This window comes from Phoxinus phoxinus (assembly GCF_949152265.1).
Source record: "Phoxinus phoxinus genome assembly, chromosome: 3".
Classification (NCBI taxonomy): Eukaryota; Metazoa; Chordata; class Actinopteri; order Cypriniformes; family Leuciscidae; genus Phoxinus; species Phoxinus phoxinus.
Genome location: NC_136878.1, coordinates 44,155,970 through 44,175,756, shown reverse-complemented (window position 1 = coordinate 44,175,756; position 19,787 = coordinate 44,155,970). Strand labels below are relative to the sequence as shown.

At 39.2% G+C, this 19,787-nt stretch overlaps 1 protein-coding gene across 3 annotated transcripts in view; it reads left to right on the top strand.

Annotated features, from left to right (window-relative positions):
- Positions 1-19,787, top strand: part of dlg4a (discs, large homolog 4a) — a gene marked incomplete at its 5' end in the record, with an annotated part of 173,549 nt that overhangs the window by 101,245 nt on the left and 52,517 nt on the right. The gene's annotated exons all lie outside the window — the stretch shown is intronic.

Sequence of the window (19,787 nt, the reverse complement as noted above, 5' to 3'; positions counted from 1 at the left end):
AATGAGACTGAAGGGATTAAATAAAAGTATAAAAATGGGGCACCTGGATTTGCCTCCATATATTGTAGTACATTTACATTTATTCATAACACAAGTACTACATTATCCAGAACCAAACTAGCTACATGGAGGCATTAAGAAATCGTAAAAGTATAAGGTTGTTTTTGTAGTATATATGTCATTGGGTTATTTTTCTATACAGTTATTTAGTAGTTCATTTACACTCCAAAATGAATATATATGCCTTAAGTTTGATCGTACATGAACTGCTTCCAATAATGTAAAGTTATTAATGAATTTTTGTTTTATTTTAGTGTTTCTTGGCCGATATTTCCAGACTGTTTCCATTTTTTTAGTGGAAGATTAAGAGAATTTGGTAGAAGAGATAGAGACTGTATTATTATGGCATAAGTTGTAGTATTCAGTCAGTGGAGGATGAAGAGAGAGAAACGGTAATAAGTGCAAGAACAGACTGGGTGTGTGTTCCTGCCCTGGAGTGTGTGTGAGTGGGTGGAAGCGTTTTCTGTTCTCATTGGTTTGTATCATAAATTGTGGGTGTCATTTCTGTCTGATTGCTTTTGTGAAGCATTCATTTCTTTATAAGACATGCAGAGAAACACTTTTAGAAACCGAGGTTTTCCACCACAGGTCTGTCAGTATTCAGTGACAGCAGGACGCCCCAAAACACACTCGATACGCAAACGGGCAACTTTCATATTTATGTTTCTTCATTTAGCTGACGCTTTTATTAAGTGTGTTAATGAGGAATACGACAAGCTATTCATCTTGAGGAGGCAAAAACACTGTGCAACATCTGTGTTTAGCTTCACAACCTTCGTCCGTCAGTGCATTCTGTGGCAGACCACAAGTCATAATGCAATGCACTCTGGGTAAGACCTATGTGGTTTAATGGCATTGATTTTTGAATGTAACTATCACCTAAAAGTTTATTTATATGGTTCCATGAAGTACCTCTAACATCCATTGCACAAAAAATAGTGGAAAAAGTTAATTTTGTTTATTAAATTGTTCTTTACACTAAGAAAATGAAGAACAGTTCACTGGAAAGCCAAAGATGGTTCTTAGCATTGCTGCGAAAACCCACTTGAATCAACCCAGTTTAGGCCTACTAAGGTTTTGCAATGGCCACAAACACTCAAGTGTGCATCATGATATGCATGTTTAATGGGACTGACTGTTTGCAACGACTAGGCCAATCATTAAACCAAGAGGAATAGTATAGAGAGACCTCAAGAGATGTGTTTAAGAGTTCTGTTAAGTTGGCATAATGCTCATGATGCATGCTGAAGAAAACTGGATGAATAGTGCATTGCTCCAGTCCCTAACAGGTTTTGGAGCAGATCTGTTTTGTGAACTTGCCTTAATGTAATGCAAGCTTTGCAAAGAGGCTGTTATTAAAGATGAGGCTGCGACAACACACACACTAACCCTGTGTGAGTGCAACAAATGCTCATTATTAAGACACATCAAGATCACGCATTCAAGTTGGAAAAGTTTTACAGAAGTTTTTTACACTCAAAGTATTACTTCATCATGTTCTGGCTGAACACAAACCCAAATATCAATCATTAATCCAAGTAGCATTCTTATTATACTGTATGTACATCCTGGGTAAATTACATTTCTCAATAAATCAATAAAACGAAACAAAAAGACATCTGGTTATAAATGTACAATATTTTAATTGACCTTAAATTAGTGTTTTATGGTCTTCCAATGAATGCCCATGAGCACTTTTTTGAGTTTATTATTTTAAATATATTTTTGATTTAGCATTTTTACATAATCAAATTAAATGAATTATGTTAATTCATTATTTATAAATGTATTATTTTACGTATTTGTTTTATGTTTATTATGTATGTTTATTTTAGTAAGGGGCAATGCACATTAATTGACATCACTTTAATCTGTAGACAGGGCCGTAGTTTGGGTGTCCGGGGCCCCAGTGTAAGTTGTCCGCAGCTGTAATAATTATTGAAATACAGCTTGGCAAATTATAATAACTATCCAAAATCATGCACTGCCATTCCCAACAGACTTGTTTGCCTCCATGGAGCACATTAACACACCCTTCACAAATGCACAACTCAGCAACTCTGGTATCATTTAGAATTTTCCCACTTTAAAATACAACTTGTGTGTTCATTCATGTGCACAGAGCTAAATACAATATTTCTGACTTCACTTGGAGTTTGCAAAAAAATCCACTTTTTTCAGCACCGAGGGGGGGGGGGGGGGGGGGGGTGTTTGGCGTTTACACGAGTTCCTGGGTCAACATATTTTGTTGATCCTGGAACAACATTCCTGTCTGAAAATGTATTCCTAACACCATCCCTACCCTTAAACCTAACACCAATAAGTTAAAATAATCTATCCCTAAAATCTGAGGGAAAGGATAATGAATAATTCTAATGTAGAAGCACCGAACCCTGTCTGTAAGCCTAAACTTGACATAAACTGTACACTTGTCCCTCAAATCTGATTGGTTGATTGGAATGTTGTTCCAGGATCAACAAAGATGTCCATCCAGGAACATGTTGTACTACTTGGTGAAATCAGTTCTGCTTACACGACACTCGTTTTAACTAAAAAGCAGAAAACTTTTTATGCAATTTATATTCGTTTACACGACAACAGCGTTTTGGGGGCCTGAAAACGCAAACATTTGAAAATGGGTTGTGCATCTTTTTGAAAAAGATCCCGTTATCGTCTCCGTGTAAACTACAAAAACACGAATTTGTTAAAATGGTGACGCCAGGCGCATGCGTATTAGCCTACCTGTTCAGTCTATAGGTGTGTAGTGTTCTTTACAAAGTGATATAACCATCTACTGGCAGCAGAATACAGCGTTTTTAGTCGTTTTCATGGATCCGTGTGACCATGGGATTGTTTTGACAATGTTGTCGTCTGAACTCGAAACTTGTCAAAAACGCAAAGGAGAAACTTTTCAGTTTTTAGTACATTGTTGTCGTGTGAATGTACCTGAGAGAGACCAAGTACAAACAAGAGAGAGAGAGAGAGGGAAACAAATATGATCTATCCTTGTCACATTCTGATCTGTATTATTATTGACTCTTGAATTATTACTGTTATTAATTGGTAAACACCATTCAGTAACATGGGACTGTGGATATATAGTGTGCTTTTCTGATTGTTTAACTTTCAGTGGCAGTTTCAGGTGCTTGTGCGAAGTGTGGGAGGGGATTTCATTCTTTTTCACACACACACACACACACACACACACACACACACACACACACACACACACACACACACACACACACACACACACACACACACACACACACACACACACACACACACACACACACACGCACACTCACACTCACACTCACACACACAGAGCCTCTGAGTGGGAGTTTATATAAGTAGATTTTGTTCAGATGTGTGTGTGTGTGTGTGTGTGTGTGTGTGCCCACTGCTGTGTAGCATCACCCTCAGGTTTGCATGTGTTGCCAGTTTTATCTTCCCAAACAAGCGTGTCATTCAGACAAACTCAAAACAACCAATATTCATACAGCTCGGAAATGTCGTGCTCTCAGATCTGTCAGTTTGTGTAAGACCCTTGAAGCAAATACAAGGCCAGCGTATTAGTGTGTGTTATACTGTGTGCCGTGTGCAGCGTGTCCTGTTTTCTGTTTTGACAAGCTTTTAAAAGAGTAGGCTTTTAGACTGATTATAGTTTAATTAATTTTGTGCATCTCATTTTATGGATTAGTTGCTCTCTGACTTTGGATTAATTTGTTGAATAAATGTTTATTGAATGCAAATATTAATCATTAACTATCCCTGTAAAATGTTTTTAAAGATGAAGTGTGTTATTCGTCTGGAGAGTGTAGTAGTGTCTTCCCAGAGGAAAGTGTCGGTTGCTTTTCCTGAGCTCAGGAGACTTGGTTGTGACTCTCATATATGTCTCATTTTAATTTCAACAGCATTTCAGATGTTTCTCCTAAAATTTCTTATAGGTGAAATAAAAGTAGACACAAATGAGACGAGAAATATTTGAGAGAAAAAGAGTCAAAACTAAGAATATAGTGGAAGAAACAGAACATATCTTTATTGTCTCGCTGCAGTCTCTTTCAAAACTCGATTATAGAAATATTGTATTGAATTGAATTGTATTGTCTGAGGTTGCTCTTTTTAAGCTCATGAGATTTAGTTGAGATTCTCAAATATCTCTAATTTTAGTATCAACAAAGTCTAAGATGTTTCTCCTATAATTCTCTCTAGAAGCTCTAAGCTCAGGATACTAAGTGGTGATTATTTTATACATCTCATTAGGTTTCAGTTTTGTCTTCAGATGTCTTCAATTTTATTTTAGGTGAAACATGTGCCTCATGGTTGTTGCATTACCCTTTTTGTTTTTTGTTTTAGCATTGAATTTTTTTTCTTGTACAACCCATTTTGCATTTTGGTCATGCTTTTCCACTTTTAAATCATTGTGCAACAAAACACTGTCTACACTAAACGACTTCAGATATGACAGTGCATGTATTGTGTTTGACTGAAATGGTGTGGATGAGTGAGATTGAAGCTTCCCCGAGTGAAGAAAGTAATCTCTTTCACATTTCAAATGTTTCTGCTAGATATAAATGAGGTTACATTAACAAAAAATTGAGACTTTTGTACTTTAGCAAGGTTAGAAGATCAGCAGTTTAAGACATTAAAATCGTAAGCACACAAGACAACGAGACATTGATTATTTTAACACATAAAACTAATATCTAACACACGTACACACACATTCACATGTGTTGCAGAAAGAAAGAGTTTCAAGAGAGTGAAATGATGAAATCCCAAGTTTCTAGCAATATATGCACTTATAAAACATGACCTGAACAAACCATCAATTATTAATTGAACCCTTATACGTTTCTTTGCAGGGTTAATACATTATATATCAATGCACCAGTTCAGCTAAGAATCTGGAGGCTTCTTGCGTTTGTGTTTCTTGCGTTCCCTTTGTCAACGTCCTATGCTTGAAAAGGGAGTTTCCCGGGTTCGCTGATTGGTTGGTGGTCTCGTCGTGTCTTGGGCGGCCAATCACGTTGGTGTGTTGGCGGATGAATGAAGTGAAGTCTTTGTTTGAAGTTGAAGTTTGAGGCTTTGCGGCAAAACTTAACTTAGAACACGAGACTCAACGGAAAGAAATGAAGCTAAGTAAAAGAAAGGAAAGTGAGACGAGAGTAGTTAGATGGGTTGAATCAAGCTGTTCTTAACCCATCTCTCTTGATCTGACTGTCTGATTCTTTGTTCGTGTCCTGAGATTTTAAACTGAGGTACCTGTCCAGCGTCCTGGAGAGGTTCTGACCAATTAGGTATCGTCTTTGGTTCAGATATGGCTGTTTTCTCCTCTTCTCACCAGAAATCATCACTTAATTTTTCCGCTCTAGCAAAGTACAATTTAGACATGGTTTCTATACTAAGAAGAATAAAATACATTTTACACAGATTTCATTCAAGTTATCTTCTGAGTTATGAGTAGATCTATGATCATGGTAGGAAACAAGAACAAATTAAAACTTTTAGTCAACCATTCAATAGTTGCATGAATTATCTAGGCATAATAGTCACATATTGAGAACATTGTGAACATGATATAGAATTATGCAGTTGAACAATGTTTGGTTAGTCCGTCTAGCATTGTTTTAAAATGATCTGATGAATTTTGATCATGTAAAAGCAGTCTCTGAGGTGTTTTAAGAGATTTCCATGAGAGATTTGTTTTTCTGGGTTTACACAACTTATTCTGAAGTGTGTAAAGTTAACCATGAATGTGAAGATCTCCTCAAAAAGTGTAATCTAAATTGCTTGAACATACCAACCAGCCTAACATACTGTGATGTAGAAGCATGTGCTTTTGGACTAATATTACTGTAACGCAGTTAGATGTAACAAATTATTATGTAATGGGAAGAAGGAGGCGGGAACCGGTGAACATTCAACAACTTTTAATAAAATAAATAAACAAATACAAAACGAAAGTAAAGATGGCAGTCCCTCACGTTCGACTGCCGCCACACATAATAAAATAAAACAGTCCAGGCCTGGTCTTCTCTCGATCTTCAATGTCTTCGCTCCTACTTTTATGCTTCCACTCCTCCGTGAGAGATACGAGACCGGTGCGTCGCGCAGGTGTCACTCATCAGTAATCACGGCACCGGCCTCACGCCGTTCTCCCGCGGCCCCTTAGCCTTTTCCTGCTCACTACAATTACCCACAAATCTCTTGTGAGAAGGAGAGTTATGGTTTGAAGGAGGAGTTTGTAATGGTTTTCAGCTGTTGTAAACTGATGAGGAATGTGATGTTGAAGCAGTTTTAACTTAACCTTGCAAATGTATGAAAAGTTACTGCAGAAATAATATACTTTAAAGAATTTAAGCTACAATATGTAATTTTTTTTCGCCGCTAGGGGTCGCTAATCTCTTATAATAACAAAGGCGTAGCTTGATGACGCATAAGCAGAATTATGGAACTTGTCGTCATGCCGATGAATCCAATAATGTTTATGGATGAGTGAATACATTGATGTTTTTAACATGACTGTGGTGTGAAGCAGGGCGCGATAGCTAATGAGCGCCACACAAGTCCCGCGATATAAAGGAATAAGGACATTTCATTCTACAGAACTGCATGCAAGTGCTGAATTACTAGTTACTCACACAGGACAGTTTATTAGACGAATGAAACTTGTGAGGTAACGCAACGCTCTATTCTATGTGTTAGTTTGTTGGCTGTATGAGACTAGCAGTAAGCTAGATCAACATTAGAATAACATACTGATTATATTTTAACATTTCATCATGTTGTTAAGCTATATAACATTGATTTTTTTAATGTACATTTGCTCACCTGTCTCATAAAGTATGCAAGAGCGGGGTCTCTGTCATGTCGAAGTTAGTCTCGGCATTTTGAAAATGCCACGCTGATGTTGATCCTCGATTTAGTTCTCCTTTTGTCCCAACGTCTGCTTGCCATGGTCCATAATGTTTGAACGAAACAACAACAGCGTGAGCGTACCGCTAGACGTAACGCAGTTGTCCACGTCGCCATTATTTCTATGGCAGCACGAGCGGAAACCAGGGATAACGCGGATATTACGTCATTGACAGGCGACAAGTGAACAGGGACGAGCCTTTATTTAAAATTTGAATTTCTCTGAAATTTAAAACTTTTGGGAACTTTTGGGATATTGTAAGTACACAACTGCAGGAAATATATCACACTGTGCAAGTGATTTTTGGATATTTTATTACAAAAATATTACATATTGTACCTTTTACTTTAGTGTGAACTGAATGCAATGTTTTCTGGCACTTAAATGCATGTTAACTGCAGTTAAATAAAAATGATTTATAGTTTAAATTTATATTAAATGCAATTAGCTGAACTTTGTTAATCAGCCCTTCAAAAAGATTTGTCTAAGCCAGACATCCCTTTTGGCCACTACTGTACATTTTTATATATACTGTATTTTATATGTAGGCCTACTATATTTTAAGTTCACTACAAGTGCACATTCAGTACAGCTAAGGACACTCAGACAATTTTATGATTTTTTTTATAATCTTAATATATTGCAAATGCAAAGGGAAACGTACATTTCCTGCTACTAGTGAAGTACATAGACCGTAAACTGTGGGTAAATGCATGCAAACATGCCAGCGTAAATGTGACGCTAACTTATATTGGCCATTTTGGGTTGAGAGAAAGAAGGCTCCATGGTGACCGGCTCCCCCTCACAGGGAAAAGTACAATGTGCTTCTGAAGAGAGAGATGATTGATGGCGTAGATTAAGGGGAGCGAGACAGAGAGTGGGAGGAAGTGTTGATACATAGAAAATAGATGAGAGAACATGTGCATTGAGAGAAGATGTGCGTTGTTGAGAAAGACTGAGCCAGTGAATAAGCAAGTGAGCTTATCAGCGAAAAAATCTTTGAATGCAAGGGAAGACATTATTGATCGTTTCATAATGACCAGTTCCAATGATGTGTAGTGTTTGTTAGCGCTAGTTTTGAGGAAGGTACTTTGAAACTAGGATTAGCATATAGTGTGCCTCAAAAAAGATGATAAAATACATCAGAAAGAAACGCACCATAAACTGATCATAAATGTAATACATTTTATTATTGTGCTGTAATCAATTTTTCAGAATCCATATGATTGCGTTGTGTGAGGAACAGAACCAAATTCAAGTGTTTATCTTCATCTCCAATCCTGAGTTGCAAGCATTAAAGGGGTGCTATAATGCCCTTTTCACAAGATGTAAAATAAGTCTCTGATGTCCCCAGAGTGTGTGTGTGAAGTTTTAGCTCAAAATATCCCCACTGATATTTTAGCATGTTAAAGTTGTCACTTTTTAAAGGGATGAGCAAAAACGCACTGTTTTGTGTCTGTCCCTTTAAATGCAAATGAGCTGCTGCTCCCGGCACAGGGGGCGGAGCTACAACAGCTTGCTCTCACACATGCACTGAAAATTTCAAAAACTTTTAGCCTTTTATGTTCCAACCGGATTCAGACAATGATGGAGAGACTCAAGAAGAAGTGACAACATGTAGAAGCAACAGGACATTTCTGAATGGTTAGTTGATGAATTTATGTTGCTTATGTGTAGTTATCTTCTAGTCATTGATTAGCATATTCTGTCTTGATAATCTATAAATCGCGTTACCGGGGTTTATGTAGATTCTAGGGTTGGTGATGTCACTAACCCAGGAGGAATGTCGTGTAGTTCTACCAGTCGTTTGTTGTAGTCCTTTTCTTTAAAAGCAAATATCTCCCTTTGCTTTGAACTTTGAGCGTTGTAACTTTGCAGATGTTGTTTATGATCAAACAGCAACATTACACACTAACTAAAGTTAGAAAAGTGAAATCATAATCAACCACCCCTTTAAAATTCAACAAGCGCTACAATGTACAAGTACAACATGTTCCTGGATCGACATTTTTGTTGATTCTGGAACAATATTCTAATCAACCAATCATGGACAAGTTTACAGTTAGGGATATGACGAGTAGGACAAAATTTTCTAAATATGTTGATCCAGGAAGATTTCTGTCTTGGCAAAATCACGATGACCCAGAGTGGATCAGGAAAAGCTTTTCAATGAATAACATAAATGTCTACTCTTTTGTTTGCTCTTTTACTCGTTTATTTTAAAACATTTTTTCAAGTTCTGTTCTTTTTAACCCGCATATCCTCCCGTCTCCCCTTTACTCTTCTTTTGCGGCTCCTCTCATTTCCCTGGTTGGCTCTCTGTTCATTTTGCTAATATCTACTGCACTCGCTTCAACCTTCAGATCCCTCAGAGGGTCTCGCAACGCCTGCTGAATAAAGGCTGATGGTCAGCAGTATTTGAGTATGTGTGTGTGGCCTGCATTTGTGTGTGTATATTCAGATTTTTTTCAGTGTATGAACCTGCATGAAATCTAAAAAGTTAGTCAATATTTAAGTAAACATTTAGTCAGTGACTGTAAGAATGCTACAAAAACCTGTTAATCGGTCTAAGGGAAGTTCCTTTACTATATATGGTGAAAAACTGTAATAATCCGAAATGTATTTTTCTAGCTAAAAATAGAGTTTATGGACATTGAATGGCTTGTAAATGTAACGTTAAGTGACATAGCCTATTGTTTACAAGCTTATTTATTGGCGTCGCTGATTGAGCGATTACATGAGATATGATAAGATATGAGATATGATAAGTTATACTTTATCTGTCAACATACCTTCTGATGATTATTCATGTTTATTTTGTGCTATAACTGGTAGTAAAGAGGAAGAGTGTCGGTTCACATGCGCGCTACAGCGGGCTGTCACATTAAAGAGTGCCAGAACCAAACTTATTGTTTGTATTTCATGATCAAATCGACAGAATCGGAAAGCTGAGACTTTGTTCCCTATTAAAAGTAACAAATCACAAAGCTTATTGCAGCTGCCTACAAATGTTCAGTGGAGTTGTGTTCACACATCAACAGAAAGCAGCAAAGAATAGAAGATCGATTTTGAGATTCAAGGATCCATATCATTACACATTAAAAACGGGAAACCCATATGTGACCCTGGACCACAAAACCAGTCACGAGTCGCACGGGTATATTTGTGGCAATAGCCAACTATACATTGTATGCGTCAAAATTATCGATTTTTCTTTTATGCCAAAAATCATTAGGATATTAAGTAAAGATCATGATACATGAAGATATTTTGTAAATTTCCTACCGTAAATATATCAAAAAAGTATTTTTGTGAGTGAATGCAGCACAATCGTGAACATAAATGCACAACTTTAAAGGAGATTTTCTCAATGTTTCGATTTTTTTGCACCCTCAGATTCCAGATTTTCAAATATATATTAATAAAAAATATAAAAATATTGCCCTATCCTAACAAACCATACATAAATGGAAAGCTTATTTATTAACACAATCAAAACGCACCATCGGAGAAGCGCTAATTAAAAGTCACTCTTTCGGCCCTCCGAAACCATTTCAACCGACACCAAAAATTGCTGTTTCGGCCGAAAATATTCAGTAGCCAATATTTTGGTGCATCCCCAGTTACAGTGAGTATGTTTGTTGTGTGCTACAAAATCTGTATTTGCATTCTAAATTTAGCTTTGAGTTGCTGACCTGCGCTTCACCTCACCACAGCTAACACACTGAAATAATGTTTTTGACAGCAAAACTGCACACCACAAACACACACATAAACACATTATTTTTGACAGTGGCTAATATAAATGATAAATGTCGTATAGTACCCTGACGATGATGTACCAGCCACCATCATTCCTCGCTTTCTCGGTTATGCAAGACTCTTGGGTAATGTGAGGAATCAACATCAAGCTCTCCCGTCACGTTCCTTTCACATCTCACTATACTGACCCTCGTACTGGATCATTACTCTTTTTCTTTAGGTTCTGCAGGGTTTCCCGTCCCTATAGTCTGTGAGGTTGTGTCTTTTATATTTGTATGTAATGAGCAAGTTGTTTTTGATATCTAATCGGCTAAACTTAAGCCTAGCAGTGTTGTTATATGCTTACAGAATTAATATATTTAAGACATTTGACATTAAGGCATGTGGACAGCGAGAAATGGGATTTTCTTCAGGCCTGGACTTTCTGGGTTGGCAGCTGAAGAAATCAAGCAAATTGGTATATTGGTCATAATGAATAGTGTATTTGTCAGAGCGTTTATAACGTAATATTGAGTGTTGACTGGTTTATATCGTCCGCTGTACTGTTTGGAAAACTGCTTGCCAAAAATACTGCATTTCCATCGTTTTTACGAGAATCATGGTTCACAGACCTTTTGACCAATGACTATTGCTGTTTGTTTAATTTTTTATAAAGATATAAAATAGGTTATTTTATAGAGATCATCAACAGATAGTGAATTTTAGAGCTTAGCATAAGAAAATAATACTACAGGAATGTTCATCCATCCAACCAACCAACCATCCAAATGACTTGTCCACTGTAGGCTAACGTGAGGAAAGTTTTTTTTTTTTTTTTTTTTACTTTTCCAGAGCTTGAAATCACAATTTAAAATTCCATCCATTCATCCAGCCACCCATTCTATCGTCCACATACATTCACATACATTCATCCATCCATCTATCCATCCATCCAATCATCCACATTCATTCATCCATCCATCCACATCAATCCATCTATCCACATCCACCCATCCATTCATCTATCCACATTGATCCATCCAACCATCCATCCATTCAGATCCACCCATCTATCCACATTCATCCATCCATCCATCCACATTGATCCATCCATCTATCCATCCATCCACATCTACCCATCTATCCACATCCATCCATCCATCCATCCACATCCATCCATCCATCTATCCATCCATCCAGATCCACCCATCTATCCACATTCATCCATCCATCCATCCACATTGATCCATCCATCTATCCATCCATCCACATCTACCCATCTATCCACATCGATCCATCCTTCGATCCATCCATCCACATCGATCCATCCATCCATCCACATCGATCCATCCATCTATCCATCCATCCACATCCTTCGATCCATCCATCCACATCGATCCATCGATCCATCCACATCGATCCATCCATCTATCCATCCATCCACATCCTTCGATCCATCCATCCACATCGATCCATCCATCCATCCACATCGATCCATCCATCTATCCATCCATCCACATCTACCCATCTATCCACATCCATCCATCCATCCATCCACATCGATCCATCCATCTATCCACATCGATCCATCCATCTATCCATCCATCCACATCCACCCATCTATCCACATTCTTCCTTCCTTCCTTCCTTCCTTCCTTCCTTCCTTCCTTCCTTCCTTCCTTCCTTCCTTCCTTCCTTCCTTCCTTCCACATCAATCCATCCACCCATCCATCCACATCCACCCATCTATCCACATCCACCCATCTATCCACATCCACCCATCTACATCCACCCATCTATCCACATCCACCTATCTACATCCACCCATCTACATCAACCCATCTATCCACATTCTTCCTTCCTTCCTTCCTTCCTTCCTTCCTTCCTTCCTTCCTTCCTTCCTTCCTTCCTTCCTTCCTTCCTTCCTTCCTTCCTTCCTTCCTTCCTTCCACATCAATCCATCCACCCATCTATCCACATCCACCCATCTATCCACATCCACCCATCTATCCACATTCTTCCTTCCTTCCTTCCTTCCTTCCTTCCTTCCTTCCTTCCACATCAATCCATCCACCCATCTATCCACATACACCCATCTATCCACATCCACCCATCTATCCACATCCACCCATCTATCCACATCCACCCATCTATCCACATCCATCCATCCACATCCACCCATCCACCCATCTATCCACATCCATCCATCCACATCCACCCATCTATCTATTCACATCCATCCATCCATCCACATCGATCCATCCATCTATCCATCCATCCACATCTACCCATCTATCCACATCCATCCATCCATCCATCCACATCGATCCATCCATCTATCCACATCGATCCATCCATCTATCCATCCATCCACATCCACCCATCTATCTACATTCTTCCTTCCTTCCTTCCTTCCTTCCTTCCTTCCTTCCTTCCTTCCTTCCTTCCTTCCTTCCTTCCACATCAATCCATCCACCCATCCATCCACATCCACCCATCTATCCACATCCACCCATCTATCCACATCCACCCATCTACATCCACCCATCTATCCACATCCACCCATCTACATCCACCCATCTATCCACATTCTTCCTTCCTTCCTTCCTTCCTTCCTTCCTTCCTTCCTTCCTTCCTTCCTTCCTTCCTTCCTTCCTTCCTTCCTTCCACATCAATCCATCCACCCATCTATCCACATCCACCCATCTATCCACATCCACCCATCTATCCACATTCTTCCTTCCTTCCTTCCTTCCTTCCTTCCTTCCTTCCTTCCTTCCTTCCTTCCTTCCTTCCACATCAATCCATCCACCCATCTATCCACATACACCCATCTATCCACATCCACCCATCTATCCACATCCATCCATCCACATCCACCCATCTATCCACATCCACCCATCTATCCACATCCATCCATCCATCCACATCCACCCATCTATCCACATCCATCCATCCATCCATCCACATCGATCCATCCATCTATCCACATCGATCCATCCATCTATCCATCCATCCACATCTACCCATCTATCCACATCCATCCATCCATCCATCCACATCGATCCATCCATCTATCCACATCGATCCATCCATCTATCCATCCATCCACATCCACCCATCTATCCACATTCTTCCTTCCTTCCTTCCTTCCTTCCTTCCTTCCTTCCTTCCTTCCTTCCTTCCTTCCTTCCTTCCTTCCTTCCTTCCTTCCTTCCACATCAATCCATCCACCCATCCATCCACATCCACCCATCTATCCACATCCACCCATCTATCCACATCCACCCATCTACATCCACCCATCTATCCACATCCACCCATCTACATCCACCCATCTATCCACATCCACCCATCCACATCCACCCATCTATCCACATTCTTCCTTCCTTCCTTCCTTCCTTCCTTCCTTCCTTCCTTCCTTCCTTCCTTCCTTCCTTCCTTCCTTCCTTCCTTCCACATCAATCCATCCACCCATCTATCCACATCCACCCATCTATCCACATCCACCCATCTATCCACATCCACCCATCTATCCACATCCACCCATCTATCCACATCCACCCATCTATCCACATCCACCCATCTATCCACATCCACCCATCTATCCACATCCACCCATCTATCCACATTCTTCCTTCCTTCCTTCCTTCCTTCCTTCCTTCCACATCAATCCATCCACCCATCTATCAACATACACCCATCTATCCACATCCACCCATCTATCCACATCCACCCATCTATCCACATCCACCCATCTATCCACATTCTTCCTTCTTTCCTTCCTTCCTTCCTTCCTTCCTTCCACATCAATCCATCCACCCATCTATCCACATCCACCCATCTATCCACATCCACCCATCTATCCACATCCACCCATCTATCCACATCCATCCATCCACATCCACCCATCTATCCACATCCATCCATCTATCCACATTGATCCATCCATCTATCCACCCATCCACATCCATCCACCCATCCATCCACATCCACCCATCCATCCACATCCACCCATCTATCCACATCCACCCATCCATCCACATCCACCCATCTATCCACATCCACTTATCTATCCACATCCATCCATCCACATCCATCCATCTATCCACATTGATCCATCTATCCACATCCACTTATCTATCCACATCCATCCATCTATCCACATCCATCCATCTATCCACATCCATCCATCTATCCACATCCATCCATCCATCCACATCCATCCATCTATCCACATTGATCCATCCATCTATCCACCCATCCACATCCATCCATCTACATCTATACATCCATCCATCCATCCACATCCATCCATCTATCCACATTGATCCATCCATCTATCCACCCATCCACATCCATCCATCTACATCTATCCATCTATCCACATTGATCCATCTATCCACATTGATCCATCCATCTATCCACCCATCCACATCCATCCATCTACATCTATCCATCTATCCACATTGATCCATCTATCCACATTGATCCATCCATCTATCCACCCATCCACATCCATCCATCTACATCTATACATCCATCCATCTATCCACATTGATCCATCCAACCAACCAACCAACCAACCAACCAACTGCTTTTCCACTGTTGGGTCACAGGAGGAATATTCATGATTTTAATTTTTATTATATGTTTTAATGTATTTATATATATTCCAGAGCCTGAAATCACAATGTAAAATTCCATGTTATTTCAATGACAAATGACTCTGGGAACCCAGTCTCACGGTTCCTCACCTTTTTCCTGGTGAAATTCCATGAAACTCAAGAGACATCAAGACTTCCGGAACGCTTGTGTTAAATGCTCCAGATGAGCCATTACACAGTCCACTGACATCAGAGTGCCGTGTGACGCGGCGAGATACACTGCCAAACGCCTGTGTGTAACACACTCGACTCGAGTGTAGGAGTACCTTGTTACCATGCAAACGCATTCAAGGAGAAACCACAGAGAGAACCTTTTCTTCTTGTGATTTACCAACATAATAATGCCTACAGTAACAGGAAGTGTATTTTGATGATGTTGATGATGATAATTATGACCTGTTAGTATAACGATAAATAGAAATCAATGTTTTAATTAATGACTACAAAGCAGAGAGTGTTTAATTAGAAGTGGAGCAGCAGCACAATAGCATTTTTGCACAACAAACTTAACAAGTGAATACGGCACTTATCTTGAATAATTCTCGTTAACTACAGCATCAGCTTCATGCTTCCCATAAAGGTGCCGCTCTGTGAACGTACCAGATGAGTGACAGGCAGAGAGATCGGTTAAATAAAGAATCTCACTTTTCTTTGTTTCTTTTTTCTGCTGAGCGCATGAACTGCCACAGAGACGGCTGTGATTTTAGATCCCTGTTCAGTGAGATCTGTCAGAAAATGGGGATATTTCATAGAGTGCCATTTTATAGAAAGTCTTTTTAAAGCACCTGTACAGTAGTCTAAGAAATTAAATTAGGAATTGAATTAGAATTATTTAATTAGATCATCACTGCATGCATTTAAGTTTATTGAACTGAATGCACAATAAGACATTATGATAGATACACTTTATGTATTAGTAATAATATTTGCAATATTTGTTTTCCTCAAATAATATACACTACTGTTCAAAAGTCTGGGGTCAGTTAGATTCATTTATTTATTTGTTTATTTTGTGAGAGAAATTAATGCTTTTATTTAGCATGAATTTATTAAATTGATGAAAAGTGACAGTAAAGACATTTATAATCATTAATTTATCAGTATAAATACACTGGTAAATAAGTTCAGACCACTCATTTGCATACTGACATGATTGACAGCTGTTAATGCACAATCACCGTTTTAGATCGACTAACTGTAATACTGTACAGGTGAAACTCGAAAAATTTGAATATGGTGCAAAAGTTCATTTATTTCAGTAATTCAACTTAAAAGGTGAAACTAATATATTATATAGACTCATTACATGCAAAGTGAGATATTTCAAGCCTTTATTTGTTATAATTTTAATGATTATGGCTTACAGCTTATGAAAACCTTTTCACAATATTCTAATTTTGAATTTGGGGTTTTCATAAGCTGTGAGCCATAATCATCAGAATGATAACAAATAAAGGCTTGAAATATCTCACTTTGCATGTAATGAGTCTATGTAATATATTAGTTTCACCTTTTAAGTTGAATTACTGAAATAAATGAACTTTTGCACGATATTCTAATTTTTCGAGTTTCACCTGTATAAGATTTCCATTTGAACTGAAAGCATATTAAATCTGCCGGAGCAAAACGCAAAGCTGTGACATTCACTGATGCGCTTCACTCGCCAGTGCTACACACTTATGTGCTCCCCTGTTTATAGTGTTACAAAAGATTTATATTTCAAATCAATCCTGTTCTATGCATGCATGCGTTCTATGCTGGCTCATTGCCATTTTAATTCTCTGTTGCAACTTACCACAAAGCATTAAAATAGTGTATTTTAATAGTGCATATATATATATAACACACCTACAGTGCTGTATTCTGTACAGTACCGTGTCCCAGCCATCCTAACGTCCACTATCCAGCAACCTCTCCACTGCGGTGCCTGAAGGCTGTGACACAGCAAGCTGACGGTCAGTCGTCTCGTCTGGCTGTCGGTCCGTGTTTGTCGGCTAGTTTTTGCAGTGTGTTCCACACGTCGGCTCTAGTCGGGCCCCGTCGGTGACAGTTCACCCCATTCAGCATGTTGAACTGCTGTGAAACTGATTGATCTGATGTTCAGTTTAGTGAACGAGTCAGTGCACGAGAATAAAAGTAGAAGTGATGACAGTGAGCAAAGAAGTCAAGACGGCACAGACAGAAGGCTGTCTAAAGTTATGTCATCTTACCTGAGCGTTCCAATGAACGCATATACCGGTATTCATAACAACATGAGCCACCTGGAGCGAAGGAAGTGATTTTTATTTTATTTTATTGCAATAAAAAAGGGGAATACAGAGTCAAATACAAAACACTTGAATCTATAAAAAATTAAGATCACGATTCTGCATTTTGTATCAAAAAATCAACATACATCTAATATATCAAGTATCCTTTTCAAAAGCTGAGATGTCTTAACAGCTTTACGATTGTTCTGTATTGAAGTGAGAGAATGAAGAAAGTGATGCATGATTGATATTCAAAAATGTAAGCAAGCACTGCTTCGTTTATTCTATGGACAACTTTATTGCATTAAAGGGGTGATAAACTGAGAAATAAAATTTTCCTTGAGCTTTTGGCATATAAGAGGTCATCATACTATAAGAATATCCTGTAAGTTTCAGAACGGAAAACTTTTTAGTCCAATAAAAGCTTGTATTGACAGCAGGCTCAGCGAACGACAGGTTTTTGGGGATCTATGACGTCACAGGGTATCAAACCCCGCCTCCGCAGAAGAAGATCGACGCCTACTTCAACACAGCCTGTTTAGCCCCGCCCACCGACTCATGCATTACATGAAACTCATTATAATATGCAAAACTGTTATCCAATCATAGCAGTGGGCGTTTACTTCCAAGTCTTCAATGCACACACACATAAAAACCGAGCGTTTCAGGAGCTAGCCTCAAAACCAGGGTAGAAAATAGCCGATTACTTTCATTTAGATGTTTTTAAATGTAAAAACCAAGCGGACGTCATAAGTTGACCTCAGACAACAATATAAAAAAAATGAAAATGCCAGTTCATGACCCCTTTAATTTCTGAACAGCTTTGAACACGGTTTCTCTGATTTTAGAGCCAGATCTGTTTGTTTTATAAAGGGTTTTAAATCCGATAGTGTGGTGAGGCTAGATTGTTTCAGTAACACGGTTCTGACCCGCATCCGGCAGCCAGACTCTCCCTAAAGCCAAAGCACAGTTGAGATTATAACAGTTAAACGGCAGGAAAGTGTGTGAAACCAAGGGCTGCTAAGACCTTTACTAGATGCTTCCACCACAGAAATCAGTCACGCAGAACAAAGTAAGATTATGCAACCGTTCCCATTTAAAAAGTATGTGAAAAGCGTAGTGTTCTGTAGTTGTGCATTAAATATAAAAGTATGGCTTGAAGTTGTTTATGTAAATTGTTTGGTTTGAACTTTTTATAGTCTGCCTCAGTGCTTTAATGAAGTGATCTTTTATAATTCTGGTTTGGGTGGCTGTCAGTGAAAGCAGATTTCATTATTGTAACTGTCCATAGAAAAATAGAGAGAGAGAGAGAACAGGACATGATGAGAGACTTGCTGGTCCGGATCAGGAAATGTACATGCTATAAAGTATATATTACTTTTATATGAATAATCTAAGTATCGATTTAGTCGCACGTTACTGGGTAAGACCACAAGTACACTCAAATTTAAAGGAACCTATAGGGCCCTATCTTGCACCCAGCGCAATTGACTTTGAACACCGACGCATGTATCATTCCTATTTTGCACCCGTGCACAGCGGACTTTTCCCTCCACAGACGCACGTCGGTAAATTAGGGAATGAACTTGCGCTCGCGGGGGCGGTCCAGCGCATAGAGGAGGCGTGTTCCGGCGCAAAACTTCCATGGTGCTATTTTCCAGTTTTAGAAAGCAATTGCGCCACTGACCAGGAGAAACCCAGTCTAAAGACAGTGGCGCGTGGCGTGTTAGTGATATGGTATTTTAAGGGCGCGTGCTTGGCCATAATGTTAACGCGCATCCACTTTGATTCTCTAATATAAACAGACGCAGCAGTTTTCAGTTTTGCAAATCATACATTATTACAAGGAAAAATATTAACCCACGAGGGAAATCATTGTTGTGTCCGTGAAGATGAGAAAAAGATCTATCTAGATTTAAAAAAAAATAAAAATCTAGATTACACATTTACCCAAATTATACGCCTGTTTAACCAAAGCTAATTTGTGTGGGTTTCTCCCATCATCCCCAATGTCACTTCTCTGTGTTTTACGGTCCTGACGAGAACGTCGGTCTCCTCGGCTGTGAACCGCTTCTGGCATGCGCCGGCAAATCCGCCGTTATAATAGCAATCCGTCGTGGAACAAGCGCGCCGGCTCTTAAAGGGAAT